This window comes from Triturus cristatus, chromosome 1_2 (assembly GCF_964204655.1).
Source record: "Triturus cristatus chromosome 1_2, aTriCri1.1, whole genome shotgun sequence".
Lineage (NCBI taxonomy): Eukaryota > Metazoa > Chordata > Amphibia > Caudata > Salamandridae > Triturus > Triturus cristatus.
The window spans coordinates 857,895,521-857,921,358 of record NC_140580.1 but is presented as its reverse complement, the minus strand read 5'-3'; the positions used below and the strand labels follow the sequence as shown (position 1 = coordinate 857,921,358).

At 48.6% G+C, this 25,838-nt stretch overlaps 1 long non-coding RNA gene across 1 annotated transcript in view; it reads left to right on the top strand.

Annotated features, from left to right (window-relative positions):
• Positions 1–25,617, top strand: part of LOC146868162 (uncharacterized) — a 67,760-nt gene extending 42,143 nt beyond the window's left edge. Inside the window, exon 3 of the long non-coding RNA XR_014966186.1 lies at positions 25,445–25,617. This is a non-coding gene — a long non-coding RNA (uncharacterized LOC146868162). The remainder of the gene's footprint in view (positions 1–25,444) is intronic.
• The last annotated feature ends 221 nt before the right edge of the window (positions 25,618–25,838 follow it).

Below are 25,838 nucleotides of genomic sequence, written 5' to 3'. Positions count from 1 at the left end.
ACAAAAAGCCTTCAAGACCCCGCTTGTTTCACAATACATACCCCTCTTATGACCACTTTAAAGGCCTCCCAGAGCACTGACGGGGACTTAACTGAGCTCATGTTTGTTGCAAAGTAGTGAACATTTGCAGTGCGTAATTCGGAGCAGAATAGTTGATCCCATAGGGTGCCGGCTGGCAGTCGCCAGGAAAAGGTGTGCGGGATAGAGAGAGTCATTGCCAGCTCCAGCAGCACTGGGGCATGGTCAAATAATGTCCAGGGGAGCAGCGATGTACGGGTCGTCCACGTTAGGACGTCCTGAGTGATTAGCCAGTAGTCAATATGGGACCACACCCACGTCGCCAATTCAAGGCATGTGACTTCCTTGCGTGATTCATTTAAAAGTCGCCAAGCGTCAGTTAAGCTCTGGTCCTGTATTAAAGTGAGGAGCTGTGCCACGGCATTAGGGTGTGGGCGGCGAGAGACGCCCAACCTATCCACATTTGGGTCTAAAATCACATTAAAGTCTCCCCCCCCATATTATAGCCGCAGTCCTAGATTTACAATATGTCACCATACCTCACTGAAAAACTCAGGGCAGTCAGTGTTGGGTCCATCTATGCAAGCGAGTATGATTGGGTGTTGATGGAGGGTGCCAGCTAAAAGGACAAAACTGCCTTCTGAGTCCAGGTTAACTGATGTGAGCTTCCATGGTAAGTTTTTTCAAATCAGTATAGCTGCACTGCGGGCATAATTGGAATAATAGGATGCATGTATTTCCGTGCACTACCGAGCCCGCAGACGGGATGCTGTTAAGGGGCTAAGATGGAGTTTCTGTAAGAAGCATTGTCTTGTGAGGTAGTTGTATAGAAGACAAGCCTTCCTGCCATCATTAGGCCCACGTATATTCCAAGTAAGGCATTTAATACCTGCAGTCATATAGCAATACATTGGGATTAGACTTTCGGAGGGAGAGCCTGGTGATATATATTTTTTTTTATTGAGATTTTCTTAGTTGATGCAGTAGATTAATAACATCGGTAATACACATGGCAGCTAAGTTACAATAACTGTTGACGTTCTACATAATGTCTAATTGAGCTAGCAGACCATCTGTACACCATATCTGTATAACAGTGACATTTCAGTTGTATACATTAAGGGTTCACCTTAAATACATCAGGGTGTTCTCGTAAATAGGCAGTGAGAGGCTCCCAGAAGTTAGATGGTTTGGGAGCGGTAGGCAATTCCTCAGTATATAACAGAAAATTATCTCTGCAGTAGGCAGCGTCCGTAATCCAGTGTTTTACAGTAGGTGTTTGTTTACTGTCCCAATGTATTGCCACTCTTCGCTTTGCCAGTAGTAGCATTATTGCTGCTAATTTTTTCTTAACAGATTTCAGAGGTATTTGATGGCCTAATAGATATAATTGCGGTGTGCAATTTAGTTTACATAGTACGATTTCTTCCATTAGATATATCACTTGTTCCCAATATTGTCTAATCTTACCACAATGCCATGCTAAGTGTCCAAAGTTAACCTGATCGAACCCACATCTTTTGCAGTGCGCATTGTCACGTAATCTTTATTTGTATAGTTTGAGTGGGGTATGATAGGCTTGGTGTAGGTACTTATAATGGATAATACGGAGATTACCATTGGGTGTTAGTAATTTGGTAAGTGCACAGCAAGATTTCCAATCTTCGTCATTTAATGGGGACTCCAGGAGTGTATTCCATTTATCTTGGGCTCTGTGTGTGTTTGCACCTATTTCCGTCTGCACCTTTTTGTAGAGTTGTGCTACTATATTATTGTTAGTTGGATTTGTAATCAGTGTCTGTAGAGACTCTAATGTTGGAGGTTCATTCGGATAAGTGGGATATAGGACCTTGACAGCTGCTCGTAGCCTGTGATAAATAAATCTAAATAACAGTGACTGGTTGCTTATGTATGCGAGGTCATCCGGTGTGATAAAGGCGCCATTGGGGTAAAGGTCGCCCATTTTTGCTATACCCACTTGTTCTAGGAGCGCCATGTTATTTTTTTCCTGCGTAACTGATAAATCAGGGTGGCGAGCTAGAGGCATATCTGGAGCATAAATGGGAACCTTTTTAGTGAGTTGACTAATTTGTTGCCATGCTGTGGAGGTTGTTCGTATCGTATTCATCTTCCATCTTCCACCGCAGATGTGGCATAAATGGCACTGGGTGATACCAATAGTGCGCATATAGCGCCTGAGCACATAGATAGTATAAATACATATCTGGCACTGTAAATCCGTCCGATGCATATTGGAGTGTTAATGTATTGAGATTGATCCTTGCCTGTTTGCCAGCCCATATTAATTTAATGAGGTTTGTATGTATTCTTTTGAAGATTGGGGTTGGAGGGTGTATCGGGATATTTGTAAAGAGATAAAGCAGTTTAGGTAATATCACCATTTTCACTAGTGAGATTCTGTCTGCTAGCGAGAGGGGTAGTGTTATCCATCTGGCGATTTGTATTTCTACCTTATCAATTGCTGTGCCATAATTGTATTGGACTACTAATTCAGGATCGCGATGAATTCAAATTCCGAGGAACTTTATCGGGTCTTCCTGCCAAATTAGAGGGAATTCCATTTGTGGTGGTTGCGTGTTTACTGTTAGTGGTAGTACAGCTGATTTACTCCAGTTTATCTGATGCCCTGAGTGGCATCCGAATTGCATATATTCTCTAAGTAACAATGATAAATTTGTGTCAGGGTCTCTAATGGACAGCAGCATGTCATCTGCATAGAGTGAGATACCAATGGGTCGTAGCTGGAAGCCTAATGCCGTTTGTGCATATTTGTGACGTATTTTACAGGCTAGAGGTTCTAATGTGATAGAGAATAATAGGGGAGATAATGGGCATCCCTGTCGGGTGCCCCTTTGTATCGGTATAGCCTTTAATATGTGCCTATTGACTTTGATGCAAGCTGCCGGCCTATTATAAAGTAGTCTGATCCAGTTAATAAACATGGGTGGCAGTCCAACCCTCTGTAGTATTGTGAACATATATGACCACTCAACGGAATCCAAGGCTTTAGCCGCTTCAAGCAGCACCGCCACTGCTTGCAGGTCTGGATCTAGCTGATGTAGGAGAGCAGAGATGTTGCGGATATTGTGTGCAGTTGAGCGGTTTGGTATGAATCCAGATTGATCTGGTAAGACTATAGTAGACATGAACGGTTGTAGTCTTGTGGCAATAATTTTGGCTAAAATCTTAACATCCGTATTTATTAAAGATAACGGTCTATAAGATTCAGCTTTGTCGGGGTTTTTATCTGTTTCAACAATGCAACTATAAGCGCTTCGCATAGTGTTGGAGGGAGGATCTTATTATAATAGGCTTCATCGTACATTTCAAGAAGATATGGACTTAATAAATCGGAATATGCTTTATAAAATTGCCCTGTGTAGCCCTCAGGACCGGGTGATTTACCGTTAGGTAATGACTTAATAGCTAATTGTATTTCTTCTTCAGTCATGGGTTGCGCTAAATAATCGCGTTGGCCATCCGATAGCCATAATAATGCTTTGTCCTCAATGTATTGTAAAATTGCTGGTGTAGACGCAGTGTCTTGCGTTTTAAATAATGCGCTATAGGTCTCCATAAACGTTTGTAGTATACCCTCTGTGTCATAGTGAATTATCTTATTATCATCCTCTATCCGTAGAACAGTGTGTTGTTTATGGTCTGTGTGTATATTTTGTGCCAGAATCCGGCCTGGTCTGCCCTCTTCGCCCAACTTGCGTGCTGTATGACGTCGTGATATATATTTTAGTTCCTCATCCGCTAAGTCATTATACCGGTTCAGTTCGTCCTTTATTTCACTTAGGGTATGTGCACTGTGAGTAGTGTCATATTCTGCTTCTAGTTTCTTAATGTGTGTTTCGCATTGTTGAAGTTGCGTGCAAATGTCTTTTAATATTCCGGCATTTGTGCTAATGCATATGCCTCTCAGAGTCATTTTAAAGGCTTCCCGCACTATCTATTGACCCTTTGTTTATAGTGAAGAAATCCACTATTGCTGTGTGAATAGTGTCTTTATAGAGTGGGTTTAATAAGGCAGCGGCATTGAAACGCTATACAAATGGTGATTGGACATATGTTGGGATTTGTATAGTTAATAAAACAGGTTTATGGTCTGAAAACGTCTCGGGGAGATGACTAATGTTCTGGGTCCATATACAGGCTTGTTCCGTAATAAGCCAATACTCAATTCTTGACCAGCTGTTATGTACTGTTGATGAGTGGGTGCTGTCTTGTATAGTTGGATTGCGCATCCGCCATATGTCATACATTCGGAATTCTGTCATGCCGTTTAGTATAGCTGAGATGGCCCGGTGATGATGTTCCGTTGTGTTTGTTTCGTCAAGTGCCATGTTTAAGTCCCCTCCCCACAGTAAGTCCATAGGTGGTAGCTCACGGAGTTTGGACCATACATTCACTATAAAGTCGGGATCGTCCACATTTGGACCATATATGTTAATAAGTCCTACTTTAGTACCTCGGAAAATGCCTGTTACAATTACATATCTACCTTGAGGGTCTGTGATTGTCTGGTCCAGTACAAAACAGGTTCATTTCCTTATTAGGGTTATTACCCCACGTGCATGGGAGAAGTAAGATGATGACACCACAAGTTCCGCCCATCTGTTACCAAGTTTTACTGCTTTCTGTTGGAGTAGATGGGTCTCCTGCAGTAGTGCTATGTCTATATGATGCCTATCTAAATAAGCAAACACTTGTCTGATTTTTCTGGGATTATTAAGGCCTCTCACATTCCAGGTCACGAGTTTCAGAGGTGTAGGTTTAGTTACTGTATGCATCTGTGTGATCATGAGAATACCAATTATAGATCGCAACGTCAACACTTTTCACAGTATTAAGCATGTCTGCATGTGCTGTAACTAAGAACGCGTTATGTGTACATGTGTATGAAAATGAAGCCATCATGTATACAATTACCATGTTTCCCAAACTCTGCATTCGCCCACCCCCCACCAACTTCGCCATCCCAATTATAGCGAAGACAATCCCGATTAACTACTAACAATTTTGCCCACCCACAAATTATTCCCTATCAGGGAAAGAGAGATTCGTGGTATACCCAAGGTGGCGGAAACTGCCAGCCGTAAACCCCAATGACTATCATATGGGGGATCGAGTTCACAAATATACAACATTCAAAATGAGGATAATGCATTGTGCATAACCTAATAGCGTTAACAGGTTACCTACTTGATAATACCATTTATGTTATGTTATGTTATTTACTTTTATTACGCGCACAGATACTCGAAAGAGTGTCCCGGCGCGGCCCAAGGAAAGACAGAACTAAGACCAAGCCCTACGAGAAGAGGTGCGTTTTTAGCAGTTTTTTAAAAACCCCAGTGTCTTCAACAATTCGGAGTGAGAGGGGGAGCGCATTCCAAGCGCGGGCAGCAAACACGACCAGGGAAGCGCCACCTAATCGATGGCGCTGGAAGCAAGGCATCTTCATCAGCCTGAGAGAGGAAGACCTCAAGTATCTCCCCGGCACGTAAAACGAGAAGCGTTTCTGCAGGTAGCCAGGCCCCTGCCCATGCAGGGCGCGGTGGGCTATGGTGAGAGATTTGAAAGCTACCCGAGCCCTGACCGGGAGCCAATGAAGGGAGCGACGGTAGCCATGAACACTCTGCCTGTGACCCAGCCCGCCCAGCATGCGGACAGCCGCATTCTGGGTCACTTGAAGCTTATTGAGAGCATAAGCTGGGAGCCCAGCATAGAGAGCATTGGCATAGTCCAAACGGGACAAAATGAGTGCCCGGACCACTGATTCCCTAGCCGCTTGAGGCAGCAGCGGAAGGAATCTTCTCAGAATTCTGAGAAGACCAAAACAGCAACCTGTCAGACGCTTAACCTGGCTGGAAAAGGAGAGATTACTGTCAAAATAGATGCCCAGGTTCTTTGCAGTCTGACTGTTGGAAACAGGCGGTGGGAACTCGGGAGGCCAGATAGACTCTATGAATCCTGAGGGGAAGTCGCCGAACATCAAAACCTTGGATTTATCCTCATTGCATTTTAAATGTGCCGATGCCAACCATTCAAAGACCGAGGAGAGGCACCTCTGCACGGGGGCCACCGAGGACCCCTGTTTGTCCCAAGTGAACAGAAGTTGCGTGTCGTCGGCGTAGGCAATGACCTTAGCCCCCAACCCCTCCGCTAGAAAGACCAGAGGCGTAAGGTATATATTGAACAAGAGGGGGCTAAGGGATGAACCCTGGGGAACCCCCGTGCCATCTTGAAGAGGTGACGAGGCCACCGGGGGTATCCAGACTTGCTGGTACCGGCCATCCAAAAAGGATTTAATCCAGCCCCAAACCGAGCCCGACACACCAATCTTCGAAAGTCTGTCAAGCAGCAGTGAATGGGGGACAGTGTCGAAGGCCGCCGACAAGTCAAGCAGCACAAGGGCAGCCTTCCCGCCGGCGTCTAAACACTCCCGAATGGCTTCTGAGATTTCCAAAAGAGCACCTTCCGTACTGAAGGAGGGACGGAATCCCGATTGGGCAGGGTGAAGAAGACCCGCACTCTCGACAAACTCCGACAGCTGTCTGTTCACTATTTTCTCACAGACCTTAAGCATGCATTAAGATCAGGAACTGTAAGAAAATATAAGAAATATTGGAGTGTGTAGGCTAGGGAGGAGAGAAATAGGTCTGTAGTTTCCCGGCACTAAAGGATCAAGAGTAGATTTCTTCAGTAGGGGGAGGATTTTGGCCTGCTTCCAACAGCTAGGGACCCTGGCATCCTGCAAGGACAGGTTAATGATGAAATTAACTTCCTCATTCACCGTCTCTGCCACAGAAGCCAGTAGTCTTGCTGAGCATGGGTCGTCCAGAGAACCAGACTTCAAACCTTGAAGAATTCTCAAAGTGCACGACAAATCTACTGGAGAGAAATTAGACAAGGAATGAATGGAGGGCAAAGCAACAGGAGTGGTGACTGAAGAGACAGGAGGAACCGCGGGCCCAATAGAGACAACCGGGCCAGAGAAGCTGCCTTGTATCTTTAGAATCTTGTTCCGGAAGAATGTAGAAAGCGTCTCACACCAATCAGTTGTTGCCGGTAGGATGCAGCTCTGCGCCACAGGGGACATAAAACTTTGGACAATAGTGAAAATTTCCTTAGAGTTGTTCTGGGCCTGATCGATCCGAGTGGCAAAGAACGCCCTTTTAGCAGAGGAGATCGCTTTATAGTAGGTTTTCTGACCCTGCGTGAGCTGCTCCTTAGCTGCCGGGCAGTAGTTGCTAAGACGCCAAGAGCGCTCCAATTTCTTACAGCCCTGCTTGAGGAGACGCAGATCCTCTGTAAACCATGGTTTGGAGGGGGAATCCCTTGACTGTCTAGCCGAGGTAGGTATGGCAATTGCCACCAAAGAGCCCAGAAGCCAGTTGGAAAAGGCAGCAAGACACTGATCGAGGTCTTGTGGCAAAAGCGGCCTGTTGGCCACCAGCGCCCTGGCAAAGAGTAAGGGGTCAACCTTCTTGAACGCTGGTTTATGATCGACCATTGGACTAGCACTGGGCGGGGTCACTACCCATGAAAAGCCAATTAGATAATGATCAGACCAAGGGACCGGGAGCGGAGCTTTAATTGAGATAGGGAAGTTGGAAAGAATAGGATCCAGAATATGGCCACCAAGATGAGTAGCCTGATCGACCCATTGAGAGAGCTGCGCTGATTGGCAAATATCAAGAAATTCACGTGTGTCCTTTGAGTTATTTTGGTCAAGATGAATATTGATATCGCCTAGAATCACATAATGGGAAAACTGTAGAGCTCTCATGGAGACCGCCTCCACACAGGCCTGAAGGAATGCATGGGCCACTCCCGGCGGACGATAAATCAAGGAGCTGCCAAGAGAAAAGTGGGCCGAGCAGCGGATATTAAAATCCAAAACTTCACAGCCGTCCCACGTGCTGAGAGAGCACTTGTCCAGCGCCCACATCTCTTTGAAAATAACAGCCAGCCCCCCGCCTCTACCTGTAGTTCGGTCTAATCTGCTGATTTTGTACCCCGAAGGGATAGCCAAGGTGACGATTGGGTCGGAGGAATTGTCAAGCCAGGTCTCCGTGACAAATAAAAAGTCCAGAGATTTGTCATCCAGGAGCTCGAACACCTCTGAGTGATGCTTTTTCAGAGAACGCACGTTGAGAAGCGCCGACGAAATGACAGGGGAGTTAGGTATTTTAGTGCCAGCAGTGGATCCCAACTCAAGGCGAAAGCCACAAGCCCCACACACAAAGTCTCGAGTCCCATACAGGTTAGGGAAGAACTGCGAGTTACAGCAGGGCCCCCGCAGCTGAGTAAGACACTCACGTGAGTAGGACCGGCGGCGAGAACCATCCACCCTGAAATGGGCAACATAACTGGCCCCGGCTCCCGACGGGCTGCTGACGGGCGCAGACGGGCTTGCCTTAGGCGCGCCTTCGGCGCGCCAGCGGCGCGCCCGCTGCGCGAACGCGCAGCTTGCATTTAAATAGTGCCGGTGGTGCAGAGACTAGAGCACCTTCAAAACAAAATGGCGCCTAGCTCTGTCCCGCCGGAAGTGAGGAAAGCTCTCACTACAGCGAAAAATACAGATTTAAAGTGCCCCAGATTCCATTTCCTAAACGAGTGTGCAAATAAGCAGAATAAAACTTTACAAAGTTAAAAATGAGCAAACACTAAATCACGATAAAAATAGCAGCAGAACAGCGATATTTCTTAGTAGAGTGAGATATTTTCTATCAGCCCTCGAGCACCTGCGAACGCGCAGCGTGCATTTAAATAGTGCCGGTGGTGCAGAGACTAGAGCGCCTTCAAAACAAAATGGCGCCTAGCTCTGTCCCGCCAGAAGTGAGGAAAGCTCTCACTACAGCGAAAAATACAGATTTAAAGTGCCCCTGATTCCATTTCCTAAACGAGTGTGCAAATAAGCAGAATAAAACTTTACAAAGTTAAAAATGAGCAAACACTAAATCACGATAAAAATAGCAGCAGAACAGCGATATTTCTTAGTAGAGTGAGATATTTTCTATCAGCCCTCGAGCCCTCGAGTTAACATAGGTGTCTCTGGTATTTAACTATGCAATATTACTTTTCAATAATGTGGTTCGTACTAAGTGTCTATTCTTAACTTTCATGGCATCTGCGGGAGTTTTTAGTGCGTTCCCTTGCTGAGTTACAAGCGGATTCATAGAGGAGATGTATTATTCCACGTCTGAAGTATTCTCCTGCTCCGCTTGCATCCCTCTCGGGGATTTTTGCCTTGTAGATTGCGGATGTTTGAGTTGCAAGTACTTTAGCACCTCCTTTGGCTCAATGAAAATGTTACTTTTCCCATCAACAGTAATTCTCAGGTGAGCTAGGTATATCATAGCATAGGTAATATTGTTCTCATGCAGTTTCTGTTTTACATCCAAGAATTTCTTCCGTGCATCTTGAACTTGTGAAGTGAAGTCCGGGTAAACGGAAATAGTAATGCCTTCATAATGTAGTGTGCCCAGTTCTCGGGCTCTGCGAAGCGCTGCATCTCTGTCTGTTAGTTCAGTATTTTGGCGATTATAGGGCGTGGCCTCTCCCCAGGTGATGGGGGGGCGCCAGGGATCTGTGTGCCCTCTCAACAATGAATACCTCAGAGAAAGTTTCTCTGCCAAGAAGAGCAATCAAAAGGGTCTCAATGAAGCGTTCCATATTTCCTGTCCGGGTTGATTCCGCCACGCCCATCAAGCGCAGATTGTTGCGGCATGATCGCGCCTCTAAATCTTCTGTCTTTGCCATCATGGCTGATAAGGCCTTGTCAGTTTTTGTTTGTTTCAATTCCAGTTGGTTTGGCGCGTCGGATATGCGGCGTTCTGCCATGTCGATACGCTCTGTATGTTTATCTAATCTTTCGGACATACGGTTGACCCGGTATTTTAAGGAGTCTATCTTTCTATCAATGTTTGATAGCGTTGATTGAATCGTGTTGAACATCGCTTGGAAGTCCTCTGTCGCATCAGGGCCTGTTGTGGTTGTGTTTGCCTGGTCCCTTAGGTGGCTATCAGTGCTGCTTTCAGCTGTTTTTTTGGGCTGCTCAAATTGTAATTTGGACTGAGTTTTGTCTGGCTTGCTAATGCTTGCGGGTGTTGAGATGTATCGAGACAGGTCCCAGTAGTACTCTGCGGGGACTGATTTGGCGCGTCTGTGGCAGTGAGTGTAGTATGTAAAGAGCTTTTTCTATTTAGTGGAACCTGTCTTTCAGTATTCAGATATATTGTATCCGTTGCAGGGCTGCACAGAACCAAACTGTAGTCTATGCGGAGCCGGTTAGGTATAAAGTTAAGTGCTTATGGTCATATGCACCTCATCTGGGAAATTATATTGTGTACTGATCATCCAGGAGCAGAGTCACAGAACAAGTGGTATGTTGCTCTCGTGGACCCCTCGGGTTATAATGTTGGTGAGTGTAGCTTTGGTCTAGTGCACAATAATACAGGTTTGCAACCCGGGCCGCCGTTGCAGCCCAATCCGCTGCTCCTCTGGGCTTGCTGGTATTTGGAAACTGTTGGTCGCGCTATATACAGCAGATGCCTTGCTTTATTATATAACGCGGGTGTAGCGTAAGGTACGTGGGATACGCGATATGGTAATCCGCCCTGGATGGGGAACCTCTGTGCATTAGTTATATATTATCGTCGTACTCTTGCACATATGTAGGGGCTATGCTCAGATCGCCAGCTTAACAGGCAGCGCACCACCACTTGTCGTTGTTTTGCCCTCAGTTCTCACCGGTTACTTCCAGCACAGAGCTCACCCCCACCTCGTGGAGTGTAGTCTTTGGCTTGGGTGAAACCCCGAAACCGGTCCTAGGATGCTTGATTCCGGTCCAGGAAAGACATGGCTTGGCTGTTCGGGCTGGACTGTTCCCATGAGGCACAGGGTCAAGACTGATTTGCATATGGCTATGTCTGAACTGGGGTGGCGTGGTGAGCAAAATAACCATGGATTAAACCCAGATCTGTGACTGGGGGTGAATGTTTTGCCAATGTGCAACATTCCATCCATCATCTTGTGTGTTTTGCTGTTCGCCCTATGTGGGAAGGGTATGCCCAGACGGGGGTCCCATGCTCATTACGCCACTGCAGTCAAGCTATCCTGGCTGAAGAGGGGTGAAACCCCGAAACCGGTCCTAGGATGCTTGATTCCGGTCCAGGAAAGACATGGCTTGGCTGTTCGGGCTGGACTGTTCCCATGAGGCACAGGGTCAAGACTGATTTGCATATGGCTATGTCTGAACTGGTGAGCAAAATAACGATGGACTAAACCCAGATCTGTGACTGGGGGTGAATGTTTTGCCAATGTTCAACATTCCGTCCATCATCTTGTGTGTTTGGGTGTTGTTAGGCCTTAAATCGCCTACTGTCGCAGCAGGGAGGTATGCCACAGTTTTCGGCGGACAGGGAGTGGGTATTTGCTGGCAATGTTGAAGATCTGCCTCTTCGCTCCCGTCGGGGCCCGCCAGACACACCCGGCTTATTTCGCCGCCGCTCACCTTCTGGGTTGATTGCAGAAGTATTAAGTTGTGGCAATCCTGGAGTCCTCGATGTTTGCCGTCGGCTAAGTCCGCTCAAAACTTTTCAGTTTTTAGGCCTCCGCCGCAGATGTCGCGCCCGGGGCTTGCGTAGTGGTTGCGTCCCAGCGTGCGCACCCACGATAACCAGGCCGCGTCTCAGTCGATTATTCAGCGGGATGATTTACCACTTACCAGATGGATTTCGGTGGCGGAGAGAGAACCGGTCAAAGGTCGCCTCTGACAGCCATGTCGATGGTTATTTTTGTAAGGATTAGTAGGTTATGACTGTAGGATCATTGCTGGATCGAGACTCGATCGGAGGAGCTCGCTCACAGCGCAGCCATCTCCAGGTTTGGCTAGCCGAGAGCCTGGTGATATGAATGTATGTGTAGGGTGCCTCTGTAGTGTCGCAATTGAGAAATCTCCTGCAAAAGATGAAACCAGGGTGATACACAGTTCTCGCACCAGTCTGGGGGGGAGTGGGGAAGACCAAAAGGGTAGCCTACCATGTAGTGTAATTGTATGCCAGCAGTGAAAACAGTATCCCACTGCTAAACGGAAACCCACCCCCACCTACTCCAACCCCCGAATTTGGTTGAAGACCTCGCTCCCACCCTTCACCCTACCCAAACCCCAAGAACTGTACTGTTCTTGCCCAACAGGGACCCAATAATACAAAAACTACAACATTTAAGGGACTCATCCCAGAGGGTGGAGGAGAGCCAGGCAAATACTCCAGCCAAATCTAGGCTGGGTGGCTGAGTCAGCAAATGTCGCCCACGTCATTTATCATCAGGTTCAGTAGGTCAACTCAAACGTTCTTGTGGTGGCATGCTTCGTGCTCGTTTCGCCTTCTAGCGAAGTTCAACCCGCCTTTCCATCTCGTTAGAAGACAGTGCGCAACGATAATCACAGCCTGAGTCAATTTTAGTTATTTTTGTCCACCAATGCCATCTCCTCACGGTGCGGGGACCCTCTCGGCGCCAATGAGGCAATGCTTTTGGCAAATTTGAGGGCGCACTGGTGATGTTGTGTGACTTCCCTTTGTGAGTGATTTTCAATTTGTCAGGGTAGATGAGGGCATATTTAATTTCCTCCTTTTGTAGAATTTTTTGGGGTGTATAGAAATTCCTTGCTTGCGGCCTGGACTGCAATGGTGAAGTCAAGTTAGAATGGGAGCACATTGCTTCAGAATTGCATTTCACTCTGAACCGCCAGATCAACCCCGTCGCTTCCACCAGTTTCAACTGCCTGCGCATCCTCCACAAGACCTTCAAATGGATCCCCCACAACTGCAGAAGGACCGTCACCCACGCACTCATTACCATTAGACTGGACTACAGCAATGCCCTATATGCCGGAATCAACAGAACGCTACTACACAAACTCCAAACCATCCAGAACGCCGCAGCCAGACTCATCCTTGGGACACCGCGTCACAAACACATGACCCAACACCTACGAGACCTCCACTGGCTCCGCGTCGAGAAGAGGATCACCTTCAAACTCCTCACCCATGCCTACAAATCCCTCAACAACATCGGACCCAAATACCTCAACGATAGAGTATCCTTCCACTCCCCCAAGAGGAACCATCACGCCGCCGTCCTCGCCCTGGCAGAGGTCCCCCGCATGTGCAGAAACAGAACAGGCGGGACAGCCTTCTCCTACATCGCTGCCAAGACCTGGAACGAGCTCCCCGTGAACATCAGGCGCCCCCCGACCCTGCACACGTTCAGGAAGGACCTCAAGACCTGGCTCTTCGACTGCTCCTGAGCAGCTCCCCCGTGCCTTGATACCCTCACGGGTGAGTAGCGCGCTTTATAAACCCCTGATTGATTGATTGATTGAGAGAGGCGCAGGACCCCATCTCTGTATTTATAATTGAGAAGGTGTGCAATTATGGGTCGTGTCGGAGCGCCTGGGAAGGCCGTGGCGCTAAACATCTTTGTTCTCGTTCCACGATGAACACCAGAGACAGGGCCTCACCAAAGAGTCTTTGAGCATTGTTTTTATGCAGTCCTCCATGTTATCAATGGCTGTAGACTCCGGCACACCCACAATGTGCAGATTATTGCACCTCGACCGGGCCTCTAGATCTTCATTCTTGCCTTTGATGATGGCCAGAACTTTGTCCATTCTAAGTAACTGCTCTCTTGTCGTAGCCTGGTTATCATCGATGTAAGAGACCCTAGTTTCGAGCTGGTCTAGGCCATCTGCATGCTTATCCACACTCTCGTTCATCTTGTCATGTCGGTGCGCCATTAAATCGAGTTTGGCTTCAATCGCCTTAAGACTAGTTTTGACCTCGACCAGAATCTCCTTCAAGTCTTTGTCGTGGCCAGCCGCCCTCATGGGAGGGCCTGAGTCCTGTCCCCTCAGCTGTTCCATCTCTGTCCTGCGCGAGGAATTCTTGCTTTCAAACTGGAATTTAGATTGGCGTTTGTCAGGTTTACCCATTACAAAGAAACCAAGGAGGCTGCGTTCAGTAGCAGCAGAACTCGCAGATGAATTATGGTAATGCACTTCTGTAGTAATGAGTTTATCTGTATATAGCCTACTGCACTATTCCTCGTCTACCTGTCAGTGAGCCCGCAACTTGAAGTTCTGACCCACCGGGGGAAACTGCGGCATGCACTTCCCTGAGAGATGGGTCCCCCGCTTCGCCCCACCAAAGCAATGGGGATGCACGGGCTTCCAGACACACAGCAGGAGAATCCAGGCCCCCCCCGGTAAGAGTTCGCCTTCCTTAGCCTCAACGTCTCTGCCACCCTTCAGGGAGTGCAGTAACAGGAGGGCGGTCGGGCTTATTTTGCTTTCACGGAGGAGTTCCCCGCTGGTGGGCCAAGGAGCAATGCGAGCAACTAGGGGGGAGCCGGTCCCAGGTGCTCCAGAGTCCGGCAGTTATACCTGCGATGGAGGAGAGCCTGCAGCAGGATAATCCAGGCCTCCAACGAAAGAGTTCAGGCCCCTCACCCACAGCGTCTCTGCCGCCCTCCTCCCTACCCAGGCCGCTCAGGAGCAGGAGGGCTTATTTAGCCTTCACAGGGGAGTTCCTTGCTGCTGGGTCCAGGGGCAGTGTGAGCAACCGGGGGAGAGGAGAGGGGGGTTGAGGCTCATCTTTCGCCACGACTTGCCTCCACCGTGGAAGTGTCCGAGATTGACCCCTGCGAATGCTCCATCTCCGTCCGGCGTAGTGCTTTTGTTTTCAAACGGGAGTTTGGATTGCCGTGTGTCATGTTTGCCTACCTTGAATCGCCAGAGCACTTTTATTGTCTGTAGTCAGCAGAAGAGACCGCAGCTGGACCACTCTGATGGGTTTAACTCTGTGTTCTCGTGGGTTCTGATGTGCCCACATATTAGCCCTCTGTGCCACCTCCCTCTGTCCTTGTTAGTCCGCTCCACAGCATGTGAGGGCATAGCAGGGAGGCCGTTTAGTGTGCTCAGGCGGCCAGCGAGTCCCCGCCGTGAAGGAATCAGTATCCAGGTGGAAATGATGGAACAGATATTGTGCCCCACCACACCCTTGTTTTTTCAGTCAGAATGGGGGGCACAGGCAGGCCCAGTCACCATCAACACAGCTGCAGGGTAAAGCAATCTGAGACTCTCCAGGTAAGTGCCAGGCAGTAGTGCCAATGCTGCCCGTCTTCCACCTCAACAAAGCGGGATCGAAAAGCTCAGCAGGGGCCGTGGCCTCGTGTAGATAGGCACCGGGGGCCCATGTGGATTACTGCACAGCGTGGAGAGGCACAGATGTCCTCTGACAGTCCGCAGCAGGGGAAATGCAAATATTTCAAGGCTTCCAAGGCGTCCCCTACTTCAATCCCCCGTGGCCGTCACTCACCGGGGAGGTGCTCCCAAGGCGTCCTGTCTGTCGGGCAGGCCCGGGCCTGTGTTGTGTCGTGCCTGTGATGCAACAGGCACTGTACGTAGGGTCATGTGACCCAACCCTAATAAATGGGTGACGCTTGTGCGTACGCCAGTCAGGCGAACGACGAGAGTAGCCCCTAACCCACAATCCTGGCTCATGGGCTTATTGCCCTCCAGGCCACCATAAACCCTGTAAGCAAACTCACTCGTGAGGTCGTGAGCCCCGCGATCCTCACGACATAACATTTGGTGACGAGGGGTGGGCGTGCCCCGCTCTTGCACCGAGTGGCGGCCACGAGGGCTTCTCACCTGCCCTGTGGTGCTCGTGCCACGGTGCGCTGGTGCCTGGGAGTGCGGAGGAGCGAATTGGTGTGGCCCTGCGGAGGCGGCGTGGCATCTACTGTGCCGGTGACGAGGTGACCTCCTGCTGGGGTACCGCCGGCAAGAACAGCTGCCGTGTGTGAGCCGCTCCGCTGTCAGAGCCTCCGCGCGCTCACCTGTGCACACGCGCGCGCTACTCCACGTGCGTAGCGTCGTGCCCAGTGACTCCTCGCCCGACCTCGGTTACATCCCCGGCGCCTCTCAACACAGCGCGAACGCAGAGGAGAAGGGGGAAAGGCAGTGGACACCACAGCGCTCTGGAAAACACACCAATCAGTGCCTGCAGTCGGGAGAGGCTTGCCAGCAACTGAGCCTCCTGCTCCCAAAGGAAATCCCCAGAGTGAGCCCAGAGGAGACTGCACAGCAAGAACACTGCAGTAAGTGCCACACAGAGTGACCCCAGGGGAGGCTGATTATAGAAACTCTCACAAATAAAAATAAAGCGAAAGGGAACCAAAACGCTGTCAGCAAGGGGATAACCTCCACAGAGCATCTGGGGTGAAACATTAGAAAGCAACTGAGGGTCACCATGTTCACAATTCCCCCGATAAAGCCCTTTATAGTGGAAGGTTCCCCGTCTTCACTCGCCCCCAAATGGAATGACTGGGTGGAACGGCTATTGATATTCTTTGAAGCCACCAAGGCGCACAGAGATCAGAAACAAGCTATTCTATTGCATCTAGGGGGTAAAGATATCCATAATATAACCAAGACGCTCACCGAAGCCACGCCAAAAACTCATAACACCCTGATAAATGCTCTCAATTGTTATTTTGAGCCAATGGCCAATCAGGACTATGAGCGGTTTATTTTACGGCAGGCGCGCCAACTCCCAGAAGAGTCCCTTGACACATTCCACGCCCGCCTCAAGAACCTGTCGTCGACGTGTGGTTTCCGCGACGAAACGGAGATGATTAGGGGACAGATCATCCAGGGTTGTGCGTCTGCCAAGCTCCGCGAAAGAATCCTGGAGGAATCTGGGAAGCCACTACAGGACATACAAACATTGGGGTGCACGAAGGAACTATCCAAGGCCCGGGCGGCCCATATGGAAGCGGCTTCCAATCCCCAGTCAAGACGGAACCAGTGAATATCGTGACGACCAAGTCGACAAACCGCTGGACAAAAAAAGACACGGGAACAGCGTTCCAGGGGCAGACGAAAACCTGCGGGTACTGCGGAGAACCACCTCACAGAACAACGGACTGTCCAGCCAAGGGGAGAAGGTGCTCGGGATGTGGCCGATTTAACCATTTTGAAAAGGTCTGTAGATCAAAGGGATATCGGAAACCTCAACAGGTGGTGAACATGGTCCCGGAAGAAGAAAAAGGGCCCAGTGATATGGACTATGACGAGGAAGAGGAGCGTGTAGTACACAGGGTACACATGATAGGAACAGCCACCCGGAAAGCCCGACGGCTACCCCAATGTAATATCCAGGTGGGTTCTCAGGACGTCCTAGCGGTGGTAGACACTGGTGCCACCATCAATATCATGGCCTCCGCCTTGTATGAGACCCTGAACTCTGCACCCCCACTCAGCCACACGGCCATCACTGTGTTTGCATATGGCCAAGACTCATCCCTGAAGATGCAAGGCAAATTTAATGATAGCCCACGGCGCCCATTCAATCACTACCAACGTGTATGTCAGGGAAGATGGACAAGGCATGCTATTAGGTTGCCGGGCCACTGAAGACTTGGGGGTTGTGAAGTTCGCATTTGGAGTGCACCAGGAGTCAGTCCAACACATTTTGAAGGAATTTGCGAACGTATTTGAGGGGCTTGGGAAGTTCAAAGGCAAAGAGGTGCATCTACACATTGACCCCACAGTACAACCTGTAGATTTGCACCACCGGCGAATAGCATTCCACCTGCGTCCTCTAGTGGAAGAAGAGCTATAAAAACTAGAAGTAGCGGGCATAATTAAGAAGGTCTCTGGACCCACGCCGTGGGTATCCCCAATCGTCGTCACAAGAAAACCAAAGCAACCGGGCGCAGTGAGAATCTGTGTGGACATGAGGTTACCAAATGCTGCCATTAAGAGGGAACGGCACATTACCCTGACCATAGATGACCTCATAGGAGAGATGGCGGGAGCCTGCTGGTTCTCCAAGTTGGACCTGAGGTCGGGGTATCACCAGTTAGTACTGGACGACTCCTGTCGCAATATAACCACATTCTCAACTCATGTGGGCCTCCGGAGATACACACGCCTGAGTTTCGGTGTATCAAGTGCGGCTGAGGTATTCCAGAATACCATACATGAATTGATTATGGACATACCCGGAGTAATAAATGTCAGCTATGACATTATGGTGCATGCCAAGACAATCCCGGAACATAATTCACGACTGACTCAGGTGCTTCGCCGTATTCAAGATGCTGGACTTACCCTCCACCGTGAGAAGTGCAAATTTCTGAATACCAAGCTACAGTTCTTCGGATACACCTTCTCTGCGGAAGGAGTGAATCCGGATCATGAAAAGGTCCGTGACATTAAGGATGCTGCTGCCCCCACCAACGTCACGGAGGTCCGTAGGTTACTTGGAATGGTAAACTATTGTGGGCATTTCATTTGTGACCTCACAACACTTACCCAGCCACTGAGGGAACTTACAAAAGACTCCACGCCGTGGAAGTGGGACAAGGAGCAAGCCCAGGCCTTCAGGGACATCAAGGAGGCGCTCTCAGAGGCGACTACACTAGCATTCTTCGACCCCCGGAAGATGACCCAGATCACCTTTGATGCTGGTCCAACTGGGCTTGGAGCGGTGTTTCTACAACGACGAGGCCCGGAAGAAGACTGGGCATCGGTAGCATTTGCCAGTCGGTCTCTCACAGACACGGAGCAAAGGTACTCGCAAATCGAGAAAGAGGCCATTGCAATACACTGGGGGTGCCATCACTTTCACCTATACGTGTATGGCAAGTCATTTGTGGTAGAAACTGACCACAAACCTCTGGTAGCTCTCTTCACGGGGACATCCTCCAAGCCGCCACCCCGAATTGAGAAATGGATGTTGCAGCTCCAAAATTATAACTGCAGGGTGGAGTATCAGCCAGGGTCCAGGAATCCAGCGGACTACCTCTTGCGGCATCCGAGAGCTGCCACGGAGCAGGAGCAAGAAGATGCTGCCGACAAAGAGGAATATGTGAGGTGTGTCACAGCCCAGTCATGCCCCCTTCCCCTTTCCATGAATGACCTGCGAACCGAGACGGAGAAGGACAACTGTCTGCAACGGGCCAAGGTAGCTCTGAAGCATGGTCACTGACACCGAGCCAGAGGAGTGGAAAATCCTGACTGTAGAGGCCCAGCGTATCATGGACAGCCTATACCACGTCCAAGATGAACTCACAGAAGACACCTCAGGATACCTCCTGAGGGGACACCGACTGGTCATTCCGACGGCCCTCACTGCCCGGGTCGTTCAGCTAGCTCACATCGGACACCAGGGGATGGTCAAAAGTATGTCACGACTCCGGACCAAGGTCTGGTTTCCCCTCATGGACGAGCTGGTGGAGGCCACGGTTCGTTCCTGCCTGTCCTGTCAAGTAACTGGGGACGCTCCCTGTCCCGCTCCCATCATTACGGAACCAAGGCCTTCTTTACCCTGGTCATGTGTCAGTTTGGATTTTGGCAGCTTGCCCGATGGCCGGCACCTGTTTGTAGTCATTGATGACCATTCCAAATATCCTGAGGTCGAAATCATATCATCCCTCAGTGCTGCCGAGGTGATTCCCAAGCTTGAAATAGTAATGGCGACCCATGGCCTCATCCAGGAGCTGAGGACAGACAAATGACCCCCTTTCCAAGGGCAGGAACTGACAACTTAACTCAATTCCCTGAATATTCGCCACAGGAGGATTACCCCAAGATGGCCCCAGGCCAATGGGGAAGTAGAAAGGTTCATGCGAACCTTGAACAAGGTGATACGGATTGCCTCTGACAAAGGACAGTCCCTAGAGCTTGCTATCTTCACATTTCTACGGAGCTACCGTCAGACACCCCACACCACCACGGGAGTAGCTCCGGCGCATCTGCTCATGGGAAGAGTAGTTAATGACTCTATACCACATCACCCACAGTGGCGCCCCGAGGTACCTGATAACGTTCAAGTGGATGCCCGACGTCTCCGAGCCCATGCTCAAGTTAGTAAAAAACGGCGTGCGCAACCACTACAGTTTGCAAGAGGAGACATGGTCCTACTAAAGAACCGGGTGACGAGCGGGAAATTCCGTCTGCCATATGAAAAGAGTCCATGGACTGTTGTAGACGTGAAAGGTACCCGAGTTATTGCGCCGCAAGGAAGAGAGACTGTGACCAGAAACATGTCCTTCTTCAAGAAATACCAGCTGGTATCTTCGCCACCAGAGGCTGTCTTAGTGGATCGTGAACGTCAAGTGGTGACACCGGCAGAGGCGAGTAGGGACATAAGTCTTGAAACATCACAAGCTAGGGATCTGGATGAAGAACCTAGCAGTGACCCACATCAGGACGGTGAGTCCAGAAATGAGACCTCAAGATAAGGGCTAGGTGACGCTGGAAGTCACCAGGGTGCCATGCCGGCTGGTGTGGCTGTCCGAGAAGCCCTGGGGCGTGGCAGAGTCCAGTACCGCCTGCGAGAAAATCCTGAGCCCAGTCGTCGTCTGATGGACTATTTCACGTAAGACTGTTCTCAATTACATGTTTGAAATGTTGCTCATGTTGAGCTATTAGGTATTATCACTATCAGAAATGGTATGGCACTGATATTGCAAATTCATTGTTGATTTCATGTTTGTTGGGGGGAATGTTGTGTCGTGCCTGTGACGCAACAGGCACGCTATGTAGGGTCATGTGACCCAACCCTAATAAATAGGTGATGCTCGTGAGTACGCCAGTCAGGCGAAAGACGAGAGTAGCCCAAAACCCACAATCCTGGCTCCTGTGCTTATTGCCCTCCAGGCCACCATAAACCCCGTAAGCATATTCACTCGTGAGGTCGCGAGCCCCGCGATCCTCACGACATAAAAGCCCGCTCGCGCACTCCTCACCTCAAACCGCACGGGTGCCGCTCGCGAGCGGTTGACTCCAGCCGCAGGGCAATCCAACTGGAGAATATGGCAGCCTCAGGCACTTCGATCGCACCAGCAGCCAAGGCCAAGGTACGCGCACCGCCAGAGCTCCGCTCCCCGCAACAGGTCCACAGTAAGGCTGCGGCAGGCAGCCACTCCAGTCCGGCCTCACATAGGCTGGAAGGGCCCAAGCACTCGTCAGCAGCCACAGCTTTTGTCAGTCCCGGGGCATCCACGGCTCACCCATTTCAGGATGCCCCACACCGCACCTGCATGGGCAGTCATTTATCCCCACACTGATGGCCGATGAGCAAAGGATTGAATAGGATTTTTCATTCAGTCGGCAGAGCCCCTCTATCGAGCGTCCGTCTCGCTGCGTGGCTAGGCTCCACCCCCTCATTTATGAACAGACGCTTGATACTTTATACTGTTCTGTAATACATGTGACATGATTTTTCTGTATACAATGCCTATTTTGCCGCTGTGAGTGACATGACGAGGTTGTGAAATGAATAAATACAATAAAGTTTGTGTTAAAGAAAAGAAAGAATTAAGAAAAGGGAAAAGACACCATAACCCATTCGTACCACCTCAAGGCGAACTGCTGGGTTGTGTCAGCCCCAGCTCAGCCATTTGTTCACCAACAGAAGTTGGGAGGCCCAGTTAGAAAGCTAAATGTTTGCGCCATACCCAACCCACCGTCATATGGCGATCTGACATATTTGCTGAAATACAGCCTGGATGGGCAGTTAGCCCATAGGAAGGTCCTGATTTGAGTAAATAGTGTCTGGACCCGGCACTGGTGTATCCACAAGGAATGTTCCGAGTTACATAAAGTATATGGGGGAGCAATATCAATTTAAATAGCACTATCCTTCCCATTATGTTAAGGGGGAGTTTAGCCCAGGTGGCTAGTGATGTCGTCAGGTTGGGCATGAGGGGTTTTAAGTTGCAAGTCCAAGTAAAGTGTGGATCCAGGGATATGTAACCCCTTAAATAGGGGAAACTTGGGGCTCAATTAGAATGTCGGGCGGATCGCCACCACCCACATGGCGGTGGCGATCCGCCCGACATTCTCTCCCGCCCGCATACCATTTCCCCCCGCCATATTACTATGGCGGAGGGACCCCGGCGGACAGAAAGACCATCAGCCGGTTTTCCGCCCGGTCGATGAGTCGTCCGGGCGGAAAAGGTTTTAATATGGAGGCGGTGTCTGTTAGACACCGCCATCCATATTAGGATACATGTGGGGATTTGCCTTTCCGTGACGGCGATGCCGCCATAGAAAGGCATGCGGTGCTTGCCATTGGGGCCCCTAGCAGGCCCCCTGGAATTTTGGGGGGTGGGGGGGTGCACATGGGGGGTACCATTTGCATGCACAAAATGGCAGACACCGCGCGGTCCCTGCCACGTTGTGCATGCAAATGCACAACATGCATGTTTGGCATTGCGGCGGGTGGTGCTGGATGCACCGCCCGCCGCAATGTCAAAAATGCAGGATGTGCCTGCCAGTGTGGCGGGCGCATCCTAATCTCCACAACGGGACCGCCGCACTTATGGCGGGCTGTTCCTTTTTACATCCTAATGATGCCCTAAGCCTCCAGATAGGCAGTTGGACCTGTTTGCCAATCACATTGCTGTTGCTGCTCAGAGGGGAACAGAAGAGATATGGACCAGTTGACCGTTTGCAGAAGTCAGGAGCCTGTTAGAGAGGGTCGTAGAGAGAAACCGAAGGATTTCATCCATGTATAATGCTATTTGATCTACTAGTGCTAGTGCGTGTCCCCAATCAAATGCCCATACCTCTGCATCGCATTTGACCCCCCAGACTGCCAGTAGCTCTATAGACAGGGCAAATAGGAGCAAGATAGTGGGCATCCCTGCCTTGTGCCCCTGCCCATGCGTAAGGGGGTGTGACAAGGTCCCGTTCACTCCGACTTGTGCTCTTGGCTGTGCATACGGGATTTGGATTAGCGATAGAAAGCGGGGTCTGATACCCATTCTTGTCAGCACGTCTCCCAGAAAGGTCCAAGGCTTTCTTGAAGTCTATCAACACAGTTGAGTCTTTCGATTTGGAAAGCAATGCTAAAGCCGTCTAGACTCTGTGAATACAGTGTTGTGCACTCTGTAGTGGCATAAGCCCACACTGGTCTGGTTAGACCAGATGTGGAAGCAGTGGTTGGAGTCTGTTGGCCAGGGCTTTAGAATTAATTTAGAGGGGAATGTTGATCAGTGATATTAATCTGTAGGACTGATCTGAAGGAGTCCTGGTTTATGGCAAACCACATCCCTGCCTGTTGCACTGAGATGATCACTCCTGATAATCTTGAGGAGGCCAATAATGAAATCTTGTTTCATGTGATCACTATTACAACACTAATATTAGTAGCTTGGGTTGATTTTCATTGAATATAAATAGCTCCTATTAGAGTAAAGGGTTGGAGAACTCTGGGGTAGATATAATAAAACAAAGGAAAGAAAAATTAACAAGTAGAAATAATACGCATTCTTGGTTATAAGAAAGTCAGAAGATACATTAGGATAATTAACTAAGTGGATTGGAAAAGGGTGATTTATACTGAGCTCTACTGTTACAATTGTTTGTGTGTGGGAGAGATGGTGATTGTATTTTGATTTTGCCTTACTGCCTCTCAATCATGGTGGTTTCGATTTTTGCATGTATAAGTCCAACTTGTACCATAGTGCATGTGATGAGTTTGAGTTGTACTTGTTTTATTGTAAGTAGCATTGTCTGCAGTTCTGATAAAACCTACTTAGCTACCATATCTCAAGATGGGTTTAGTAGATAACAAAAAGACATTTTGAGATCGCAAACCCTTTGCTACCGCAAAAATGGCTTTGTACATCAGGCCATAGGTTCTCAAAATTGGACAGGTGTTGTCAGTGTCTAAAACAGAAGATCTCCTGAAAGCCTTTCTTCATTTCTGCCCATTGCCTCATGCATTTCCATAGCCCATCCATGCTTCTTCATGGCCCTCCCACATCCAGAACCTTGAGCCATGTCTTCCAGACGACCTAAGTCAAAGTGGTCTTCTTCACCTTTCTCACTTCATTGCACAGTAACAGCCACTGTTGCATATTTCCCTGTACTCTTCCACCCTCTATTCACTTACTTGCTTGCATCTAAACACTTCACTTCTTTATACTGTTACTTTCTAACCTCCCCTTTTATTCTAATATTTCTATTTCATTCTTCTTTGCCTCCCTCACCTGGGCTCTGACTTCCTTACTATTTACATCCATCCTCCCCCAGTATGAATTTTGTTCTCCTCTTCACTGGTTACCTTACCTCACATTTAGCCTAATCACATTTACACACACTCCTTGCTTTGTTCTTGCTTCCTAACTTCCTTTCTCATTACCATTTCTTTTGCTTCTTATTTTACTTTTAACTCTTCTCAGCGTACTTGTTTACTCCCTTATTCAGTGTATTTCCAACCTCCCTGTTTGTCAGACAATTCATACAGTCATTACTGTGAAGGATTGTTTTATGAGCTACTGATGCAAATCTTCCTATAAAGGATTGTCTTTTACTGCCTCAAGCTGAGGCAGTGTTAGCTATTTTGCAAAGCTTATACTATCATTACACATAACTGCATAAGGTTAGCCCTCCTTGGATGCCGTTCCTCTGTGGATCAACTCGCATTGCTTCCCGTGGTTGTTGACACTGTCATTCATTATGTATGGAGTAATTGCCTCTTTACCGGCTGATGATTCTGTCTAACATCTTGCCTTCTACCACACACCACCTCACCCTGTATGCTGCCAACTCACAGCACAGAGACCGTGCTGAGCGCCGCATCGTGAAATTATTAAATTGTGACCCGTTTTTATAAAACAAAATCCACTGTCTACAATGCATGCACTGACTCCGTATCTCTTCTAGTTAGCACTTGCGTTGTAGATAGCAAAGCTTGAAAACGCTGACTCTTAACAAATTCCCCAATTAATGAAGAAGCATTTTCACCTACAGGAAAAGCCAGGCCTGTTGAGTTTATCAATTATTTCCTAAAATATACTTCTGAACCTGTGCAATACAGTCCAATGGCAGGACATAATGTTGGCAGGACTGAGGGGCTAACAGTACTATACTAACTAAGGTAAATTTTTATTATTTCTTATGTACTTTACCCCTCCTGTGATTCCTCTAAGGGAAAAGTACTTTGCTCTGAACAAAAAGTGGGATTGGTCATGCGGAGTTTAAGCCAGAACTCTTTTTTTAAGATGAAGCCTATTTCCACTCAGTCAAGGTAACAGTGGTCGTGGGATCTACACCTTTACGCCAAAATTAAATGGCAAAAATTGTACTTAAAACTGTTAAATAGCACATGAATGGAGTTAAATAGAAAATATACATTCTTAAAGTTGATGTTCAATTCTGCAGTCTGATTTCAATTTATTATGTTTGTTGGAAATTCCCAAATTGAAGTGGGTCTGCTGCCTTCTCTGTATTGTTGCATAATGATACCCCTAGCCATGGTTCCTTGCTTTGTGAAAATTCATACCTCTGTTTTTGACGTTTCTGTAGATGGAATCATGTGAAGTATGTGACGTCAGTGACAAGATCACAAGGTACACATTGAAGAAGAAAATCCAGCTACATGTGGGCTTTGCAGGCAGTGTTTGAGAGGCAATAAGGACTTGTCAAGAGAACAGACCCTAGGCCCCAGCGCAACCAAAATAAAAAAACACAAAAAAATGTCTCACCACTATTAATCTGTTTGTTTCATTTAAGGAGTGTATGTGGTTGTGGGTGGAAGGGTTGGGTTAATGATTGCAAATCAGGAAATATATTCAGTGTTAGCCCGTGAGCTAACAGTATTGCCTGTTCTTAGTCAATCTTAGACGCTAGCATCCGAGGACATTTCTTTAATCAACTGCTGTAGTTAATCTTTGGAACGAATCTAACTTGGAAACTAATG